The 21,903-nt window shown below is 42.2% G+C and overlaps 1 long non-coding RNA gene across 2 annotated transcripts in view; it reads right to left on the bottom strand.

Annotated features, from left to right (window-relative positions):
- The window catches only part of LOC120752956 (uncharacterized), a 31,394-nt gene extending 25,980 nt beyond the window's left edge, over window positions 1-5,414 (bottom strand). For both annotated transcript variants that reach the window (XR_005700893.2, XR_005700892.2), the window contains exon 1: window positions 5,196-5,414. This is a non-coding gene — a long non-coding RNA (uncharacterized LOC120752956). The remainder of the gene's footprint in view (window positions 1-5,195) is intronic.
- Window positions 5,415-21,903: the final 16,489 nt, after the last annotated feature.

Here is a 21,903-nt window from a genome sequence, read left to right as displayed (position 1 = left end):
GGGACACTGCTGTGAAACCCCTTCTCAGGGAGGACAAAGAAATTGCCAGTCCAGTTCTGACAGCAATTTTTTTTTATATATATATACATACATTTTTATTTGACACAAAATTTCCATTTCTGCACCTGTATTATGAGGGGTTCAAGGCATTTTGCTGAACTGTGGCACAGAGAGGAGCAGTGGAGGACACTGGTACAGGGCTGATTTTGGTTTCCAAGCCCACCAGTCATAAAAATTGGTGGCAAAACTTCACCTCTCTTGACAAACAGCAGGGCCTGGGCAAAGTAGAAGGCTTTTAGAAACAAGTTCACCTTTTTTTTTATGTGTAGGAATGATACACAGGCTTTAACACACACTCTTCTAGTATTACATCTCACAGGTGTCTATGGGCTTTAGGGCAGGCACAGGGAGGCTGGCAAATGCAGATGCTCTCACTTTACATCAGGAAAGCTCTGCACAGTGATAAACCCACTGATAAATTCAGCTACACAGTTATGCAGGCAGCAGCATGATAGAGAAGTGCTTTTTCCAGAAAGTTTTGGTGAGAGCTCAAAGGTGTTGAGAGCCACACTCTCACCTGGCAGGAAAGGATTCATGCCTAAATTTTCCAGCATGGACCCTTAAGTTTTTGACTAAAACTACAGAGCCAATCTGCAGGTCCAGTTGGGCATGCACAGTGTCCAAATACAGTCTCTGACAAGGCAAGTACGGCTTTCTGTGGAGCAAATACAACTATAGTAGAGCCAAAACTGTTCTCCCTTGCTCCTCCCATCTCATAGCATAATTAAACAAATAATCCTGCCTATAAAGAGAGGGGAATAATTGGAATCAAAGAGCATGAAGGGAGAGATCAGCTTGAAAGGATACCCAGATGAAACCAAGGGGTTTGGCTTATCCCTTTGGCTTTATTCCCCTTTTCTCATCCTGTCTGTATTAATGTGGTGCTAAAACCTTATTGTCTGGCTGCATTATTATTAATGACAACTGGTATCCCAGAGGTCAGGGTGGCACTGCAGCTTGCTATTCACTTTAATTATCGATGCACATCACCAGCTTCAGAAATAAGAAGAGATAAGATGAGGATTATTGAATCCTATCTTATGCCATGTGTTATCGTACACTCTACATCCTGATTGGTTCCTATCATCTTTTCTCAGCTCACTGAGGGAAGGGAGAGGAAAATCAAGAAGGTTTTCTCTTTATGTTTTCATTTTGCCCACATCTTTACAAATTTGACCAAAACAATTTCTGACCATCACATTAATGGCTACATCTGCCCAGTGACTTGGCTCATTACCACAATATTTAGGTATTTAGCTCTTTAGATATCCAAATATAAAGGTATTTAGCTCTTTAGAAACACAGATATTTAGGTTTGTCTGCAGTAGTTGATGCTGTACTTCAGGACTATCACTGAGACAGATACAGGTACTTGGCTTCGTCTTGTTTGATGGGAATGGATCAGACTAAAGAGAACTTTAAGATACAGATCAAATTCACCATTCTCTGATAAAAACCACCAATCATTTTACCAAGATTCAACACTGAACTAAGCAAGTTGAATCAAAATAGGGGAGGGAATGGGGTTTCCAGACAACAAAAAAAATTAATAATATCTCAAGTGTATGAAGTATCATCTAAGCAGAGTCCTTCCAACCCAGAGTCATCTCTTACATGGCTTATTCAAAGACAGAGAATTGCTGGGCAAAAAAAAAATATAAACATTCTCTGCATCTGCAGAGAGTTCATTCCACATATTGAGCATTCCACTAAAATAATAATAAAAATGTATTATTCATGGAAATGTATGCAAAAGCCAAACAGGAGGAGCTATCAGTACACACTAAATACCCATGCTAGTTTTGAAAGGCAGCTCAGGAGGAATGGTAGCCTTTTATCTATCCTGTCATTTACAAGCCAGGTAACTCAGCTCTCAAGTTCCAACAGATTGCACACTCCCAAACGTAACTCATGTTTGTTGGTGATAAAACAAGATTAGGAGAAAAGAAGTTGGAATAAAGCTTCCTGTGGGGAACACTCTCCACAGCAGTATATGGCTTTTCCCCATTTTTATGCAAGGCACAGGTAACCTTGTTAGCTTTTCTTTATATAATTCCAATTACAACCAAGAGGCAGGTAGGCCTGCCACATGAGTGAAAGAAAAGGTCTTTGGCAGCCCCCTTTCTGAACTGGAGCAATGAAATGTATATTATATATATGAAATATATATTAAAAAAAAAATATATATATATACTGGCTCAGCTTTGCTCCCTTTCAAAGCATGATGATTACCTCTCACAGATGCAATGACAAGAGTAGCCTTTGGCAATCCCACAGTCCCCTTCTCCTTCTGAGAACTGGCAGAATGAAGGGGAAGAAAAGCCCAGAAGCCTTTTCTAGCCTCCTTATTTTTCTTTGTCACATCATTAAGGGTTCAATGAATCTCCAATTAAATTTCCCTGACTGCTGTCACCATTTTGATTGATAGGTGTCCTTGACTCAACCTCAGTAGGGCACGCATGTTGTTGCACTGAACTCCCCCTTTCCACTCACCATCCATTATCAGCCCCTTGTCATCATTACCTTCACATGTCAGTTCATTTACCACAGAAATGGTGTCACCAACCGATAGGGGAAATAGAAAAACATTTGTTACAAATAGGGAAAAACATTAATAAATCAGGTTGGTCTTCAGCCTGAAACTCATGGAGAAATAGTTTATCTCCAGTGTGCTTGTTCACTGGTTGCCCTTATATAAAACTTTAAACAAAACACACACACAAATACTCATTCTCAGAAGAAACAAACAAACAGGGCAGAGCTGTGTGCAGATAAAGCTAAAACAGGTTTTACAGCTTTGGACTTTCTTGATTCCGAACCCCCCCAAAATCTGGATCCTTGAGTTAACTTCAAAACCCTGACATACTAACAATATTTAAGCTACAGAGGCAAAGAGTCTTTGCTACTGACACTGTCTGGAGATTTTCTACTAAAATAATTTTTCATCAGAAAGCAAACACTTTGTCAAAATTAAAGTCATTTTTACAAAAGGGTCATCTGTGATAAACTTCTGATGGCAAAAAAAAACCCAAAAAAAAATCAGGAAGAATGGAACAGGAAATTTTAGGCTTCTAAGAAATCCCTTTTTTTTTTTTCACTTCACCTGTTTAGAAATCTTATAATAAAAAAGGCATAATTAAAAATGAAATGTACAAAGTACAATATAAAATTCTAAGTTTATGAAAAAAGCATTTAAATTTATTATAAATCTAAATCTTATTCAAAAGTTACATAAAAATTTTCTTCTTACTTTTGCAGCTTTGGGTCAGAATTTGGCTGTACTTGGGAACTCCTCTGAAACTCAGAATATCTGCATGGGGTGGGAGCACCATTCTGTGTTTGGCACCGATGAAAGGAGCTGTGTACACAGATTTCAGGTTACATACAACTGTCCCACTGACCTAGCTAGGACAATAGCCAGATTTTACTTTCCTGTTCATTCAGCATCTTGTGGAGTAGGAATTTTTTTGTGACAGACATGCCTGTCCCCGCTGTGATTTATCTTATAAAAAGGTACATTTCACACCAAGGACTGTATCCTCAAGGACTGACACAGAACCACTGCTGCAATCCCTCTTCTTTTTCCCCTGATCACCATGAAAGGATGGAAACACTCCTAGATGCCTGGCAATTGACAACTCAGCCGGGAAGGCCTGTCCTTCAAAAATAAATAAGTAAAACCAGAACAGCCTTACTAAATTATTTGTAAATGAAAGCTAACTGTAAGCGTGCTGCAACATACCATCATCCTCATCACAACAGCTCCTGGTACAGGAGGCAGCCAGAACACATTGCCCCAAAACCCTTAGGGCTCAAGGAGCCACAGCTGCCTCTCATTTGCATGAGTTTCATCCTTTGCTAGGGTTTTCTCCACCACAGTAAGAGACACATGTCCCTGAAACATACTGGACAATTTTACCCAAGACCCAGTCCGCTCAGTTCCATGAACTCCATCTATTCTCAGGAAGACAACCAACCTCACAACAGGGAAAGCTTTTCCCTGATGTGTTTTTTTTTTTTTTTTTTTGAAGACTACCTTTACCCTTAGGGAGTGTTTGAAAGACCATCTCAGCAATTTAAAATCTTCGCTGCTATTGAAATTAAGAGGATTAATGCTTTTAAACCCCAGGGATCCCTGGTTCATCAATCCACCAGCGCACACTTTTTCCTATCTGGTTATAACTAATTTTAGCTGATGCATCCAGGAGCAGCAGGACAGTGAGTTCACATGGGGCAAGGGTTGCTTGGTGAGCAGAGGCTGCAGGTTTGCAAAGGCAGCTCCAGAGCACCACAGCACCTTGCAATTTGCCCTGATTTGTTATGCAATTAGCAGTGAGTGCATCTCAGTGCACTATGAGGGACTGGCGGAGCTCAGTGCTTAAAGCTTTCTTTGTACTCAGGCACCTAAATAACTGCCCTGGTTTTCTTCACCAATTTCAATAAGAATTTTGTCTGAAAATTAAGGTAACTCCTACAGATTCTCAGTGCAGAAAATCTCAAAGACCACAAAACTATGAAGCATGCTTTTAAATGGATGACTTTCATGTAGCCTCGACAGACTGAATGCTACAGACACAGAGAAGAAACTTAGTTTACTGTAAAGCCACAGTGCAAATGCTTACTATGGAACAGAGCTGCATAGACAGACCAGAGACGAAGAATTCCTGTGGGAAATCAAGTCATATGGTAGCTATAAAAACCAGACACACATGGAGACATGGAGAAGGTTTTCAACACATATGCATAACCTAATATGACCTGATAAACACTGGGCACACAAGTGGCTAGACCACATCAGGCTGCTCCCCATGCCACCACATGGCAGAAGATGGGGTGAACATAACCTTGCAAAGGTCAACATGATTTCAATCGCCCAGTTTTCTCTCTACTTGCTTTTGTTCAGCTGAAATCCTGTGTATCAAAATTCTCATCTCCTGGGCCCCTCGCAAGATGGATCAGAAAAATTACAAAGTCACCCACTGCATTTCTATTGAATATTTGTTCCAGTATTTGTACATTTCTTCCTCTCCTTGCTAGCAAACTGAGAAGATTAAGACACAGAAATGCCAAGCCACTAAAAGAGCGAGACCAGACATCAGAGAAATAAAAATGAAATAAAACCCAATTGCACATACCTTTTAGTGATACTGTTTGTAGGAGATGTCTGAATTGCAGTCATAAAACTAGGGAAAAGCACCAAAGAAATAGGAGAGCTCTCCCCAGCACTGCAGACCTAGAGCAAACCCTAGGCTGTCCTTGGCCACTGGGTGCTGCACACAGTTTCCTCCTGCTTTTTCTCAAGTCACCAGCTTGACCACATGAAGAAGAGTTTACTTAAAAATAAACCAAGCAATAATTCAGCCTTTTTAAGGAAAAAAAAAAAAAAAAAATCAACTGTCATTCACAGTCTTAGGGCCAAATTTGTCAAGAAAGATCAGCAAGTTCCTCCCCCTTGTAAAGCCAGACTCCACACAACAGCCACACCTGGCCCCCAGGACACCTGACCTGAAACAAGGCCTGAAGGACAAGCTCAGCTGAGGACATTTTTAGCCAAAGCTTTGTGGAAAAGCAGCGTGTTTGCACTGCCCTCACACCTCCATGCCTGTGGCTCTGTGTCGATGGCAGGCACCAGCCTGAGAAGAGGAGCTCCCCGTGAGTTGTGAGGGCTCTGCTGCAGCCCCACACCTGGGCACTGCACAGCAAAAAATGCATCCAAGAAAGGGCAAAAAGCAACAGTGAGGAGCAGGGGAGGGAAATGTGGAAAATAGCCCTGAAAGTAGAACAAAAAGATGAAGGGGATAAGGTGATTCCCCTGCAGCCGGTGGAGCAGATGCCCCATGCTTGAGCTGAGGTGTATTTCTTGCAGCTGTGACTTATTTAAATTAATCATCATTAAATTACCATTTTTGAGAGATGGAAAACAATTAAAAGATTATTCCTGATGACTAAGCAAGCCTAAGTGCCATGAAAATGCGTTGTTCAGCACCATCACTATCAAAAATGAAGTTCACTTTGGATGTGAAATATGTCTGATGAGCATGGTGAAAAAAAATGGAGTGTTAATTTAGGCAAGTGAATAAAATAAGAATTTTCTGACTGTCTATCAGCTGTTTAACAGGGTATCTGCTATCAAATTAAGAAGTGCAAAGGGAAGTGAATCCAGAGAGAGGTCTTGTCAAGTTCAGCATAGTTCAGCTTTCTTGGACCTCACTCAGCTCAGCACAGTTCAAGTCACAAAGAGGAACCATCAGGAACTACCAAAAAAAGAATTGATTGCAAAGGTTTTCTGAAACTATTTTCCAGTGTTAGATTGAAAGGAGATTTTATATTTTTTCCTCACACACACACCAAACTAAAGCTCAGCCAGGAAGATTTTTAACAGTCTGAAAGCTACAAACACTGAACAGGGAATTTCTTAACCAGCTATGCCTGCAGCTGGGCTGGAAACTTTCAGTCTGAGTCCTACCACAAGTTTCAGAGAGCACAGGGCTCTGCTATGAAGACTTAAGGCAAAAGGACACACACCACATCTCAGTGAAATGCTTCCATAGTTAATTCCCTCATTGTTAAAATCTGCCTTTTGTTTTGTAGCTCTCAGCTTTCATCCTTCAGATCTCAACACACCCTTGTGTGCTCAGCTGAAGAGCTCTTTAGCTAAAGAAAACATGGCTATATTCAGTCTTTGATCAAATCACTTTCTGGCTTTTTCTTTGTCTAACGGAATGGGCAAAGCTTCTGGGCAGCTCCTACATCTTCCATTTTGAAGGGCAATCACAGAAAATGCAAAGTGTTATTTCAGAAGCATCTTCATAGGGGCGTGATACAGACCTTATCCTCAGCTTTACCTCTTTAAGACAACTGCCATTCAGCAGTACCTTCTTTGAGGACATATAATCACAGTAAAAACAAGAAGCTGGGCACTCCCTCAGATTGGCACAAGAGGCCAGATATTACCCAGCTCTGCATCTTACAGAATTCAGGGAACCTCACACACTGATCAGAAGGAGGTGAACTCAGACCAAAGCTTTAAAAATCAAATACGCAACACAGAGAATTCTACTGACTTTAAAGCAGTGCCTCAAGTAGCATCTGGTTGTTTGGGCTTTTTTTCCCCATTACCTAATTCACTAGTATTTTCTTTTCAATAGTAATTAAAATGATGGGTTTCCCCCAGCTGTTTGTATGAAGGAAGGTACAGACAGGAACAGTTTGATGTCCATTTCACTGCAATAGTGAGTAAAAATGCAGATAAAAGAAAATGATGCATAATTATTATCACCATTAACACCATCTGTCATCATCCAAATGTGGTGGTGGGTAAACTGTTTTTATTTTTTCATATACATTTAGATACACACACACAAACCTGGATATAACCACCTCCAGGGAGCAGATTCTTTGGGACAGAGCATCTCTCTTTGCACTGCTACTGCAGCATCACAGTCCCAACTCTCTTGGAGCTGCTGGCTGCTCTTGTAGCATACCCACCAGTACTCAGGGGAGACAACACATGCAATGCAACCCATGGCTCCCAGCGTCCCCAGTAATCTGAGGAGGCAGAAGGTCCATAAAGTGACACCAGACTCAGACTTTGTAAGCACAAAAATAATGGTTTAAATACATGATATCCAACACCTGAAGGGAAAGACCCTCCTGTCTTATTCTGCTCCCATGATGTCCCACATCTGTGCCTTTGAACTAGATTTTTTCCCCCCTCCATTGTTAAAGAGTCATGACATTTTCTTTACTTAGCACTTGCGGTTTTGTTTAAAAATATGAACTACCTAATTTGTAAATCTTAACCAGCAACACGAGCCATCTGTGCATATTTATAAAGTACACTGGCTGGAGATACATTAATGATGGAATATGGCACACATGCATATTCCTGCTTGGGGTATATTTTTTTAAATGCTCTTTTTCTCCAGAGGAGGCAAATGACTAATTGCTTCTGTTGTTTAGGTGAAGTGTAAAATGGGCATTTCTGCTGTTCTGCCTCCATTTGCAGGTGTTAAGTCCACACATGTACAATAAACATAAAGTAATCCACAAATGTTCAGACCTTGGCAAAAACTCCCTCTCTGCCCTCTTGCCCCTAGGCTAGGACTAATTGCTGCCTGCATGTGTATGTCAAACTGTCCCAGATGTTTTATGATTTACTCTTGCAAAATGAAAATCGACCTGAAAACATGTGAATGAATCCAAGGTTAATCACACTTTTGCTACTGACTACAACTTCACTGCTGCACATCTTCAAAAATAGGGGTACTGCCCATGTTTTATCCCCAGCAGAAAACAAATTTAGGTTCCTCTTTGGAATTTAAATGCCCAAAGACTAACCATGATGCTGAAAAAACATCATACTATGCTAAATTGCCAGAAAGTTTCCCGGTGCTCCAGACCTGTTCTGCATACTAGAAAAATCAAAGCCAAGCCACAGGATTTCTGTTCACATACAATGCTAATAACAACCTCAGATCAGGAGTACCTCACCCATTTCCCCTGGGCTTGCTCCACAGTGTCCTGTATCCTGGGAATTCATGCCAAAAGCAATAGGAGCTGCTGCTGAGAGAGAGATGTGGCCACGGTTCTCATCTTCATGTGGTGAATATGGACCCCTGCAATGAGCAATCCCAACACCAGGAAAGAGCATTGCTGACTCTCCTTCCAAACACTATAGCTCTGCTTAAAGAAACTCAAGATGCATTTGGCTAGGCAGGTAAACAGAAGAATTCTGTGTTCTTCCTTCTATTCCATAAATAAATGTATGCATTGGAAAATAATGCATGGTTGGACTGACCCTTTCCAGTTCATTCGCTGCAGAAAAGTATTTTGAAAATTACTTTGATACATATATACTCAATGAACCAGAATGATTCACCTCAGCACATGAATATGTCTTATTAAAAACTGCTTACACACAGGTTACTCAAATCAGCCCTTTTTTTCAACTCTCCAAGTTGTGTATGAAATACCATGTTCATTACATGCAAGTCTGGGAAACCATTATTTCACCTATGTTCTCCAAAGAAAAGGGCATGCCTTAAAAAGAGCAGAATAAAAATGATTGCAATGATTGCTTCAGATGCTGTGAACCGGCTGGAGAAAGTCTGTGTGTAACTGAGGCTGAGCAATGAGCCGGCCTGGAGTGGCAAGTTTTTGGCAGGGCCTTTTGTGATAGGACCAGGGGGAATTACCTTCAACTGAAGGAGGGCAGATTCAAACTAGATACAAGGAAGAAATATTTTACTCTGAGGACAGTCAAACACTGGAACGAGTTACCCAGACAGGTCATATGTGCCCCATGCCTGGATCAGGCTGGATGGGGTTTTGAGTAATATGATCTAGCTGAAGATGTCCCTGCTCATTGCAGGGAAGTTGGCCTGTAAAGGCCCCTTTCAAATTAAAGAATTCTATTAATCTATGTTTCTTCCCACACTCCGTATAAAGCCTCCTGCAGAGAGTGCAGCCCCCCAGGGTGCAGAGACACTTTTGCAAAACCTTCCAAAAAGGCTCATTTTTCAGTGGGATGAGAAAACCTTTCCATTATCCCCATCCTCTGTGACAGGTCAGCCCACCCTCTATGTGAGCCTGCACCGCACGATGTGCGGGGCCAAGCAGCACCCGAGCAGCCTCGGGGGAAAGAGCCTTAATTGCTGGTAATGCAATAGCTCCACTTAGCACCAGCAAAGCAATTCAAAAATGGAATCCAACATTTTCTGGATGCACATTTAGGAAGCAGCCGGCTGTGTTGGCATGTTGCTCCATTACTTAACCACTGGGTCATATTATCTGTGACTGCAGATGGCTTTTACATCCGCACCTCTTAAGCAATATCTGATACCATGACCGAACGCTGGCCCAAAGGGAGGGATGCAGTCATTCTGACCAGAAAGACTTTTTCCTTTAAATTAAACATCTCAGGCAAGGCATCAGAAGGTTTTTCTGCGGCCCCATTACACCATGTGGAAGCAGCTTTCCTCAGCTCGAGCATGGGAAGCATTACCCACGTGTAATTCAGCTGCAGCTCTGCCTTGCAAAGTCCAAGTATGGGCAAATAAAATTACTCTTCCCCATCAATCTCTCACCAGCACCTCAGGACACCCACACTGCTTCCCTTGAAGTACTTCTAGTGATGTTTCTTGAAGATATTTTTTCTACAACTCTCCTTCATCTCAGTTTTTTTCTTCCAGGCATCTCTAAGGAATCCAGAGCATACAGGGGCAGCTACAAAAAAATCCTCATGCCAGTATTTGCAGTGCAAATCTGCTGGGCTTAATGCTGACACAGGCACAGCTGCTTAGCTGTTGTCTGTATGGGGAAGGCAACACAGAAGATCAGAAAAAAAGAAGTGTTTTTGTCTACCCGAACCAACGTACCAGCAAAGTCCGTGACAGCACAAAATATGAAAGGAGAATGGTCTTACAAACAGACCCATGGGGCTTCAACTTACCAAGTATCTATGCAAAAGTATTCATGCTGTGGGTCCTGCTGTGGGCTGGGCACTCTGTGGCACAAAGAAGAAATGGTGCAGACCACAAACTCATGGTCCCTGGCTCATTGTAACTAGACAGGCTTCCATAAATGCCTTGGTGAACACCTGTGGTCTCTCGTCCCCATCCTCAACCACAAGTTAAGTGTCCAAATGCCCCAGCTTTATCAGAACTACTTACTTACTTGAATATTTTGATGCTTAGGGTTATATAGTGAAGGATTGTTTTGTTCAAGGAGCATAATGATGGGTGAAAATTGCATAAAGCTCCTAAGAATGTGTTTCCTTATTTACGTGCTTCTCATGCAAGGCAAGCCACATATGGTAGCAAATATTTTACAAAATCTATTTTACTTGGAGAATAATCCTCCAAATTATTCCATGTTATTAATGACCCATGGTGTATAAAATAAGATGTGAGCAGTACCATATAACACACTTCAGGTTAACCAAAACAATTTGTTTGACTCAAAATGAAACTTCTCACTCCATGTTTGAGGGCAGGCTTTTCCTATTGCTGGAAGTAATTGCTCCCAGAAGTAAAAACTGGGCATTTCTTTTTTATTTCCCAATCTCACCAAGTTTTCATACATTACTTGAAAAAATCTGCCCTTTCTTTCATGTAAAACTGCTTCCAGGACACACCTTGGAAACAGAGCATCAGCCCAAACTGCAGTCTTACAGCAAACATAGCCCTCACACCAGCACAGGTGACACATACATGAGGAGAGTTTTGCTTTCTCCCCATATAAATATTTAACTGGCTCAGACCCAATTTGCCTGAAGCATCAACGCTTCTCATTGATTGCTCTGCTAACTTCTTGTTAGTGCTGAAGATCATGTCCGTGTCTTGAAAAAGAATGTTGGCATAACCCTGAAAATGAAGAAATATTTAGTGGGAAGAAAGAGGAGCGAAGCTTCAGTGTTGAGAAAAAAATTAGTTCGAAATCTTCAGTCTAAAGCAGGATGGGAAAAGGGGAAGTTACTGGCACATTTTTTTTAGGGTTCCTAACCAACTGATTCTTTTTCTTATGGTGTTTTGAAGCTATGAAGTGGGCTACCTCCCACTCCACAAACAGGTCCACAAAAAAAAAGGAGTGGTAAGAGGATGCAATATGGTTTCAAGGTAAGAAACAAGAGCAGCGCTTAGCTTTTGAAGACAGCTATTGCTGCACACTACACAAACCTGTCCCTTAAGTAATGCCATGTACTGAGAATATTGCCCCTTGCATGTCCCTTTCAGTGCTGAGTCTATGGGATTACACATTGTACAATTGCTTGCTGAGATTTCACAAAAACATGGACACAATATGGTGTCCCAAACCTGGAAAAATACAAGTGCAGAGAAATTTCCAGAGTCAGCTCTGTTTTGGGATGTTTGTCCAAAATCAAATCATTTAACTTAACACAGTGCGCTGGTCCTTCCCCATGATCCAAGTCAGAGCTGTGACAGTATGCCACTTGAACATGGACATAGGAAAATACATACTCTCAACATGAATCCAAGGGCTCAGAGGGGCAAAGCAGGATGGACACGGCACCAAACCGCTGCTGGAAACAGGAACTGGCTCCTCACTGCGTTTACCTTCATCTTTAAACCGGTGTTTTTCTCCAAGGCATCAACACTTTTCCAACTCACAACCTTGTGGAGATAAAGCTTGGCACTTGATATATTTCTTTGTTTCTTAAATCTGGAAAAATTCATCATAATTTGCAAGAACTGTAGAGAAAATATAGGGAGACATCTTGTCCTGAAGATCATATTTAAGATAGTTTGGCTCAAAATTACACATTGGTCTTCTCAGCACCTGCTATGTGCAGGTAGAAAACTTTAAAACAATTTAATTTCTAAAATTGGAAAGATCCTGCTGTGATAAGATTAAGGAGCAGGCAAGAGAGCAATTCTTCTGGGAGGAAAAAAAACCAACACAGCTGTGAAACAACCCTTAGGGACTTTGGAAGGAAGGCTTGATCTTAGGTGATACATGTGGTCCTGCCTGAAGAGATGGTGCTGGATGACTTATCAGGGTCTCGTACAAAAATCCCTGGTTACCAGTATCCTCAGTGCCAGCAAACGTGTTGGAGCCAGGCTTTAATCGAGAGTGCAGATAAAGAGCATGTTTTCCACTGGGGAATTTGGGTGGTGGCATAAATCTGTACGCTTAACGGGTTTGAGTCTCAAGGGTAGGCACGCTCCCGTTGCAAGAGCTTTTCTTATGGCTAGATAAAAGCCTCCCATAAATAAAGCTTTGAAATCTTCCAGGAGAAGTTAGCTATACAAATTTGGGCACATGAAGCTCAGTGTAAGCAATAATTCCACAGATTTTTATTAGAGAGTAGATATATGGGAGCAGCAATGCATGATAAATCAACATATCTGCCTCCTTACTGGCTTTTATGATAGGCATTAGCAGTAGTGACTGTCACAGAGATCATAACAGCTTTATTTCCACCATCTCTGTAAGACAAAATCAAATATAAGTAGTTGATATTATTTTTTAAGTATGAACTCTTTTCCCTTGTTTTGAAGCGGTGACAAAATTGTTCCTGGTAAACATCAAATTCGGGAGGAGGAAGGAAGTAGGGAAGAGGTGAAGAAAGGAAGGGGAGGGAGGGAAGAAAGGGAAGGAAGGAAGTCTCATTTAGGTTGGTTTTTTTGGTAGGACTTACTTGGAGCCTTGGAGGCAGCTGACATGACCTTTCCAGTGCGCAGCCATCACAGCGTCTCCCTGACAAATTAGGAAGTTTGGGGTTATTGATGGCAGCACAGGGACTGCTGACTTCTCCTGTATGGTTCTGGCATGAGTTTTGCTGTTGCAATGTGGATATGACCAGCAAAATGCGTTTAATCTTTTTCAGTTTTCTAATTGAGTAAATCAGTTTATGTATAATCTGATTATGCATTTAATATAAACATATAAATTAAGTAGATAGTTGGTAAATAGAACTTTGACAACAAAGTTATTTTAATACAGGGTTAGAGAGGCTAGACTGTCTTAAAAAATATTTCTCTCTTTCTAGGGCAGGATTTAAAAGACCAGAGTTTTCCACCTAAACCTAAATCTGTAAAAGTCCAGGCACTCAGCTCTGACTGGGAACTCCTTGGAGATCTTTACAAGCTTCAGGAAGAGGAGGCTGTTTTGTTGGTATCAGTAATGTGGCCTTGAACCCTTCTTTATCTACTCACTCAACATGTACCACGCAGCGAACAATTTGGCGAGTTGAATGCCAAATGGATGCTTCATTTTGCAGCTGCCATTTTTGAATTCCTATTGTAGGCAAGACTGGAAGCAGTGTCACGTAAGACAGTAGCACTGCTCAAGGTGAAAGGTAATTTTATCCACTGTTTCATCTTCCATGGCCACACTCATCATAATCCCACCTCTTTTAGACCCTTGACTTCCATAAAACAACCCATGCCTACCCCGGAGAATCATCAGACACATAATTGTGAAAGTCTTCCTCCTTTGTGGTTAGTCCTGCAAAACAGTGCTTGGTCCATATGTTGTTGCTGACACCATAGAAATGATGCCATGGAGTAATTACAGGTGGGGACACTCGGAGGCGGGAGCTTCGCGCGCACTGCTCTCCCATGAGGTGCGCAGTTGCGAAGCAACCTGACACATCTGCCAGGGCTGTCTAAGAAACTATTAGCCAGTTGCTACCTCCTGTGCTCAAGAGCTGCAGGCAATTTCACAGTAATAGTTTCTCGGCTTCTTTCACGCAGGCAACCGTGGTGCTGAGATACTCACTTAAATATGTATCACAGAATGGCATCCTTAATAGAGGCTTTACAGGAACAAAACGGATATGGGTAATCCGCAAAGGCTGGTTGCAACTGACAGCTTCGTTATTGCTCTGAGGATGCATGGCAGGCACTGCGGGCCGGGAGCAGGGAGCAGCCATGGGAATGGACAGCTTTGATCCGCAGCAATGATTCTGCAGCCCACCTACAAGGGCTCAGGAGTAAAATCAGAAGCACCTGTGCAGGGAACTCTTAAAAGTGCAATATTATTGCATGTGTTGGGTTTGTGTGGCCAGGTTGGGCAGGGTACAGTAGCAGGGTGTGCTACACGGGTGGCTTCTGTGAGAAGCTGCCAGAAGCTTCCATCATGTCCGATGGGACAGCCAAGTCTGTCCCAGGCGGATCCAAGACAGAGCCGCTGCTGGCCGAGGCTGGGCCCATTCGTGGTGAGAGCAGCACCTTAGGGATGACAGATTGAAGAAAGGGCAAAAATTACCTAGGTCAGTGCAGAAAGAGGGGCAGAAAGTGTCCCAGGCACCAGAGCTGAGTCCCCTGCAGCCCATGGCGAGGCAGCTGTGTCCCTGAAGCCCAAGGCTGAGAAGTGATCCCATGAAGGACTGCATGCTTAAGCAGGTGGATACAAGAAGGAGGCTGTAACCCTGTGGGAAGCTCATGCTGGAGCAGGCTCCTGGCAGGACCCATGGTCCTGTGGAGGGAGGAGCCATGTTGGAGCAGGTGTTCTGGCAGGACTTGTCAACCCTCAGGGAGCCCACACTGCAGCAGTCTATGTCTGAGGGACTGCACCCCGTGGAAGAGATCTATACTGGAACAGTTTGTGAAGAACTCAAGCTCATGGAAAGACTCATGCTGCTAAAAAATCATGAAAGACTGTCTCCTGTAGGAGGGACCCATTCTGGAGCAAGGAAAGAGTGGGAGGACTCTGCCCCCTGACGAGGAACAAGCAGCAGAGACAATGTGATGAGCTGACCACAGTCCCATCCCTCTGCGGGGTTGGAGGTAGAAAATCTGTGAGTAAAGTTAAGCCCAGGAAGGATGAAAGATGGGGGAAGGTTTTTCAAGATTTAGTTTTTGTTTTCATTACCCTACTCTGATTTGATTGGTAATGTTAAATTTTTCTCTAAGTTACATCTGTTTTGTTTGTGATGGTAATTGCTGAGTGAATCTCTCACTGTCCTTGTCTCAGCTTGTCAGGCTTTTGATATATTTCTTCTCCCCTGTCCAGCTGAGCTGAGAGGCTTTGGTGGGCACCTGAATTCCAGCTGTAGAGAAGCAGAGGTGAGTTTTTGGGAGCCTGGAGCTCTGGCTTGCAGAAAGGACCATAAGCCAAGTTCCTTCGCAAACACAAAAAGAAGAGAGACTTCTATGCAGTAAAGCTGGGCTGAATATGGAAGTCCCTGAATGTGGTCTGACATCAAAGTGAATAATTTGCCTTTTTGTTTTTTTAGTAAGAGGGAAACCAAACGTGAAAGCAAAGGCAGTTCAGGTATATGCATGTGCAGAATTAGGTTTAAGGCTCATTGAAGGTGAATGAGGTAAGAGATCATGCTGGTACATGTTGGGAAGTTGATTTAAAACATCTGAAAGCTTAAATGACACTTAGTGCTTTCAAAAAACTACCTGAATCCTCAGAGCAAGGGCAAGGTCTAAATTTTGACAAGAGGTACATCTAGTACCCAGAGACATCTCCTGATACACAGCTTCCCCTTCACCGTATTCCCTGCCCAAATGGAGGCAGAAAAAAACATCCACTAAAGGACTGGGCCCCAGAGGGGATGCATTAGTTGGCATTATCTTCTCAGTCGTCGAGTTTCAGTGATTCAGAACAAGTAGCGATGCCTCCCTCCATGGCTTTAATGATGTGTGCTGTCAGAGACATGAGCCACGGGAAAGGACAGGGCTGTAACTTTATTTTAAGCTGGATAGGCTGTAGCTAAATCTCCTGAATCCCTTTCAGCTTTGGAAATGGTTTTCCCCTATCTCTGCCCTCTACCTGGTGCCTTTCACATTGTTTGTGCTAAAAGGGGAATGATACTTTTAATCTCAAAAATGCCTTCGGAGCTTTGGAGTGGATCATTTTAAAGTCAACAGCGTTTAAAGCACATTAATGAGGGTATTCACCATAAAGCAGTTTTATTTCTGTGTGTAACTGATAAACATGAGTATGAGAGAATATAAGGGAAAAGAGACTGGGAAACAGTCGTGCTTGGAAAAGCAAACAAATCATAGATCCATGGTAAAAAGGATATCAAATTATTATAACACTAAAGCTGACTGTGAATCTTCTGGTGGAACATATTTTTGTTTTTTTTCTCTCTCTCTTTGGATTTAAGTTCATGGCCCAGCACTTTGCCTGGTGTTTGGAAAATTACAGTCAGGCTACATTGTGAGAATAGTATTATCTTATAAGTTTTTTAAAACAAAAATGGTAGGTGATGCTCATCATGCTGGCTTATTCCTGTGTAGACACAGGGTAGTAAAAATAGATGAGGATAGTAGCAAACAGGACTCTTGCCTCCTAGCAGGCAGCAAAATTAAAGAAAAAACTTTTAAGACAGTTTAAAAATTAGGAAAAAAGCAGGTCAGGTTGGTTCTGAGGCCCCAGCTGTCCCTTTGTCACAGCTCTCCAGATCAATATAAGGTTTTGATGAGACAGACAAAAGAGGTGAACTGGGTGAAGGTGCCATCTTTGCTTCTTTACATGGAAAAGGCAAAACTTGCAATCAACCTAACACAAAAATTATACAAAAAAATTATATACCGAAAAAACCTTGAAGGCATCAGGAACAAGATGTACTTACCAAACAACCCCAACAGCACGATGTCTTGGTGTCACTGAAACCAACACTCCTTTAGCTATTGATTGTAATGCGATCCTGAGTTCTCTTGTTATCATTTTAACTATCACAGAAATGTTACAGTGAGGTAGAGTGAATTTTTGTCTGTATCCCCTAAAAAAAAAAAAAAAAAATCGAAAAAGAATAACTATTCAACATCAGCTGTCCAAATTAAAATGAAAAACAGTTTAAATTCAAAGGGAGGAGGAGTGTATTTATCAAAACCATTTTATATGAAAAAATAAAAGAAAACCCACACAAAGAAAAAGAATCATGAACTGCTTCTCTCAGACAAATTCTCATTTTTGATTAAATCTATTTCCAACGTGCAAGAGGGTGAAATGTATGAAGTCTAGGAAATAAATGTGTGAGCAACTTTCAAGAGTAATCAGGGTTTACAATGATCTTTTAGTCTAGGCAAGCAATGGCAAGCACTATGATGGATACAGAGAAAAGATTACTGAGAAACAAGGAAATGTGCATCCAGGACCAGCAGGAGCAAAAAGGGCACTGAATTGTGCTCACTTTACACAGAGGGTTACAGTGCCATGTTATTGCAGACAAATGAAGGGCTTGCATTAAAAATGCATAATTTAATCAAGAGAAAAACCACTAATCAGACTGAAATATGCAGACCTGATATTGGTTTTTTAATATTAGTGTTATTAAATTCTGCTATAGTTTCTCACAGAATCACCCAAATGTAAATTAATGTAAGGAGAAATGGTTAACAAAATTACAGGCCCAGATCAAACATTACTGCTCATTCGCAAGCATCCCACTGACTTGTGATATTGGGGATGGATAAAAGGCTTACCATGAAATACTACATGCACTGATCTAATAGTACTTTTCCCAGTCAGAGCAGCTTGAAATGCACGCTGATGCAGTTGTTGGCTTGAGTTGAATGGCAGCTGAGGATTGATGCCAGCATCTCTGCCTTGGCCAAACACAGAACAGCCATCTCCATGTGCCAGAGCCTGAGCGTGGCCAGAAGACTGCCAGCTCCACCCAAAGTCAACCTGCGCTGTAAGGAGCAGGAACTTACTCCCTGAACATAATCAACCTCTAGAATTAATATCTGCACCAAGAAAACAGGGCTGAACATTCCCCTAATTTAACATATTAAGAAGCATTAATAGTATTCCCCATTTGTGCATCACAGATGATGCAAGAGTCACTGCCTCTGCTCAGCATCTGTCAGGCTTCTACTTACCCAAGGCTCCTCCTCCACTGCTGCTAAAGTGCAAATTTCCAAATTGCCCATTTTACATGAGGGTGAAACAGCTGGGCAGGAAGGTACTGTCACTTGCCAAGGGAAATAGCACCTTGGAATTAAAGCTAGGAAAATGCCCCAAGCCCCTTTTCTCATTTGAACATTTCTGATGTGGCAAACTTCAGCAGAGAGATGTGCTTGTCTTGAAACTCCACCAAGAAACTGGGGGCACACATTTTTGTCTACACATCTGCTTTACAGTGCTTCAGTTACAGCAAGACAGTCACACTGTAACACCATTCTTCAGAAAATGAAGAATTATTAATATTAACTTGGTTAAAAAGGGTGGCCCCACTGTTTCAAGGAGTGTACAAACACCAGGAAAATTACACTTACAATTATTTCCCCTTGTCAATTAGAATATGAAAACTGTAGAAAGAGATTCTGGGGTTTATGTTTGTACAGCACCTTGTACCATAAGGTCCTAATCTTTCAGGTCCATCTGAACACAAAATGGCTCACCAAGCCACTTATCATTTATGTGCTGTCCTGGTTAATCAGGGAGGCCCCAGCTGACAGGAGGTGAACAAATAAGACACCCAGCTACAAGAAAGGCAAGAAAGGGGATTCTGGGAACTACAGGTCAATCAGCCTGCCCTCAGGATTTTCCCCTCAGTGCCAGGGAAATTTACAGACATCGTCTTGAGTGCCATCACGCAATACAGATAAGACAACCCAGGGGATCTGGCCCAGCCAGCACAGGGTTATGAGAGGCAGGTCCTGCTTTACCAACATGATCTCCTTTTGTGACCAGGCAACCTGACTATTGGAGGAGGGAAAAGCTGTGGATGTTGTCTACCTGGACTCCAAGTAAAGTCTTGGACACTGTTTCCTACAACGTTCTCCCGGATAGTCGTGGCTTGGACAGGTGGACTGTTTGCTAGGTCTATGATTATCAATGATCTTGGATGTCTTTTTCAAACTTAATGATTCTGTAATTCTATTCTAAAACAGGTAGTGAGCATTTAACATTGATTCCCAGTGACGCTATATTTGACATCTACCTATGAGAGAAAGAGAAGATGCACAGCAGGAAAACAAGGGAAATTAAACAGCATGTGTGACCGGTAATACACAAAACTACTCATTTTGCAAAAATAGCTGTAGACTCTTTTAGACTGAAAGATGATGTGTCACTCTCACTTCCTACTTATTTTTCAATTTATGTGATGAGTGTTTCTGACACTACTTGCACCAGGGGATAAACAAAGCTAAGCTAGATTCTCTTTTCTTCCTTTTTTCTCCACTTCTGCCAGCTGCTCCCTCCCCCTAATCTCAGGTCCTGCACAAACATAACACCACACACAGCACACACACACACGGCCATCAGCAGCATCAGATAATGGCCAGGAAGCTGCTGCTGCTCTCGATTCCCTGCTGTGTTACATCAGTGCTAATGAGGAGTAAATAATAGTAATAAATCAGCTTTCTGCAGCTGACAGTAAGGTGTTCAATATTCGCTGAAGCCACTGGCAACTTGGAGGTGGTTTCCAGAGGCTCCTGCCTAGCAAACAGTGCAATACTGCAAACACCATTTATTCTGGAAGAGCCAACTACCATATTCTGTGGTATAAACTTCAAAGCAGCCCATCCTACCGCATTAGATGTTCTTTGCAGACAGCTGATGAATGAAGTTGGAGGAGACACCTCATGGGTTACAGCCTGTCTCATGCAGCATTTACCTGGGCTTGACCTCTCCTCTCTAACCACAGAAAGGCTGCAGTAGAACTCTTCTGGGCTCATAGACTGGGTCAGGGGCTTGCAGATGCTGATAAATCTTGGGGGGGCCATGGGTGTGCCCTAGCTCAAAGGGCTACATTAAGCCATGCCACCACATGATTAGAGCTGGCTCAGGCAACCCTCTGAGCTGCAACCCCGCTTTAGGTTTGCTTCCTGCCATAGAAGCATATTCATAGCAGTATATCCTTCCAAAGGAGATGCCCAGTTCCCTCTAAAGTTTGGTTTCCTACAACTGCCAGAGAAATCTCACAGCTTTATAGCAGTATATCCTTCCAAAGGAGATGCCCAGTTCCCTCTAAAGTTTGGTTTCCTACAACTGCCAGAGAAATCTCACAGCTTTAGGATCTGCAGCCAAAGCACAGTGCTCTAACCAGGCCCAGCAGTGTGGCATCCAGAGGGGCTCACACATATGTGCCACCCACATGACACCCCTGCCAGGCAGCAACAAAACCCTAAACCATCTTCCAAGCTAATGCTCCAAGCTGTGCCTTTGTTCTACTGTAAACATTTCTGGCTTTAACCAACACATTAAGCAGCATTATTCTTTACTCACTTGAGACAGAAAACATGGGATTGTTCCCAGGCAAAGAAACATTATCCCAGATGTCTTCTTCTGTCAGTGACACAGAGCTGGCACCTCCAGCCTTACATTTGGGGACTTTTGATGTTCTGGACCTCTTAAAAACTTTGTAAAAGACCCATGTTATTACTTACAACTGAGATATGATCTGAGGAGTCAGGAGGCAATGGTACTCAGGCAGAATGATGTCACAGTAGAGACAGGACTCTGCACCTCAGCTGGAATGGGATGTCATTGGCTCAGTCACTTGTAAGCACAAAATTTAGGAAGCTCCCCAGTAAAACATAGTAGCTCAAGATGTACCATTTTCTGAAACTCTCAAAAGTCCCAAGCACTGGTATTACTCACTGTTTCCAGTGCCTTTTCGATGTGCCCCTCATTCCATGGAGGCAGCTGCATAGTTTACAGCTAGGAATTGGAAACATGGAAGGAACACGTATCAGCAAATCAATACTTTAATGCCAATACTTTAACTATCTGAAGGTTTTGGGAACAAAATGCTGGGAGGAATACAGCAGCTGAATTCCACTTCATTAGAGGAAGAAGCATTTCTAAAAGAAGGAATAATCATCAAGATGAAGATACCACTGCTCAGCAACAGGTCTAGAAGGGAAAAAAAGATGGGGTTTTTCCTGAAAGCCTTGCAGCAGCCTTGTCCTGTGCTTCATCGGCCTCTAGTGGAAAACAGAAGCTATGTCTTGTGATGAGAAAACTTCATTTACAGAGCACAGACAAATACACCACTGCCCACACAGAGCTTGAATATATACGTGGTGAAGGAATGCAAGACATATGATAAAAAAGGATTACTATTCTGCATCAGGTACATACCGAGTTTTGGTTTTACTGTCATTCAGGGAAGAGATTGAGTTAAGTATTAGTTTTTTCCTACATTTGTTCCCATTCTAGTGAGCTCCTAAGCTGTCTGCCATAAAAGAAATAAAATTTCAGGGACAGAGGCAATAAGTTCGTTATGTTTGGGCTAGAAACTTGATACCACTGCATGTGCTCCACTGAAAGTTAACTCTTGCAGCATTCAGACCACAGCAGTTTGACTGTAAAGAACAATCTAAACCAGGAATCCAGTTGCTGTCTTCTGTAAACACAGGCTCTCAAAATGAAACATATGCCTGTATGCAGCAGGCAGTGACTGCA

Source organism: Hirundo rustica, chromosome 5 (genome assembly GCF_015227805.2).
Source record: "Hirundo rustica isolate bHirRus1 chromosome 5, bHirRus1.pri.v3, whole genome shotgun sequence".
Taxonomy (NCBI): domain Eukaryota; kingdom Metazoa; phylum Chordata; class Aves; order Passeriformes; family Hirundinidae; genus Hirundo; species Hirundo rustica.
The sequence above is the reverse complement of the archived record's forward strand: the minus strand, read 5'-3'. Positions and strand labels throughout refer to the sequence as shown.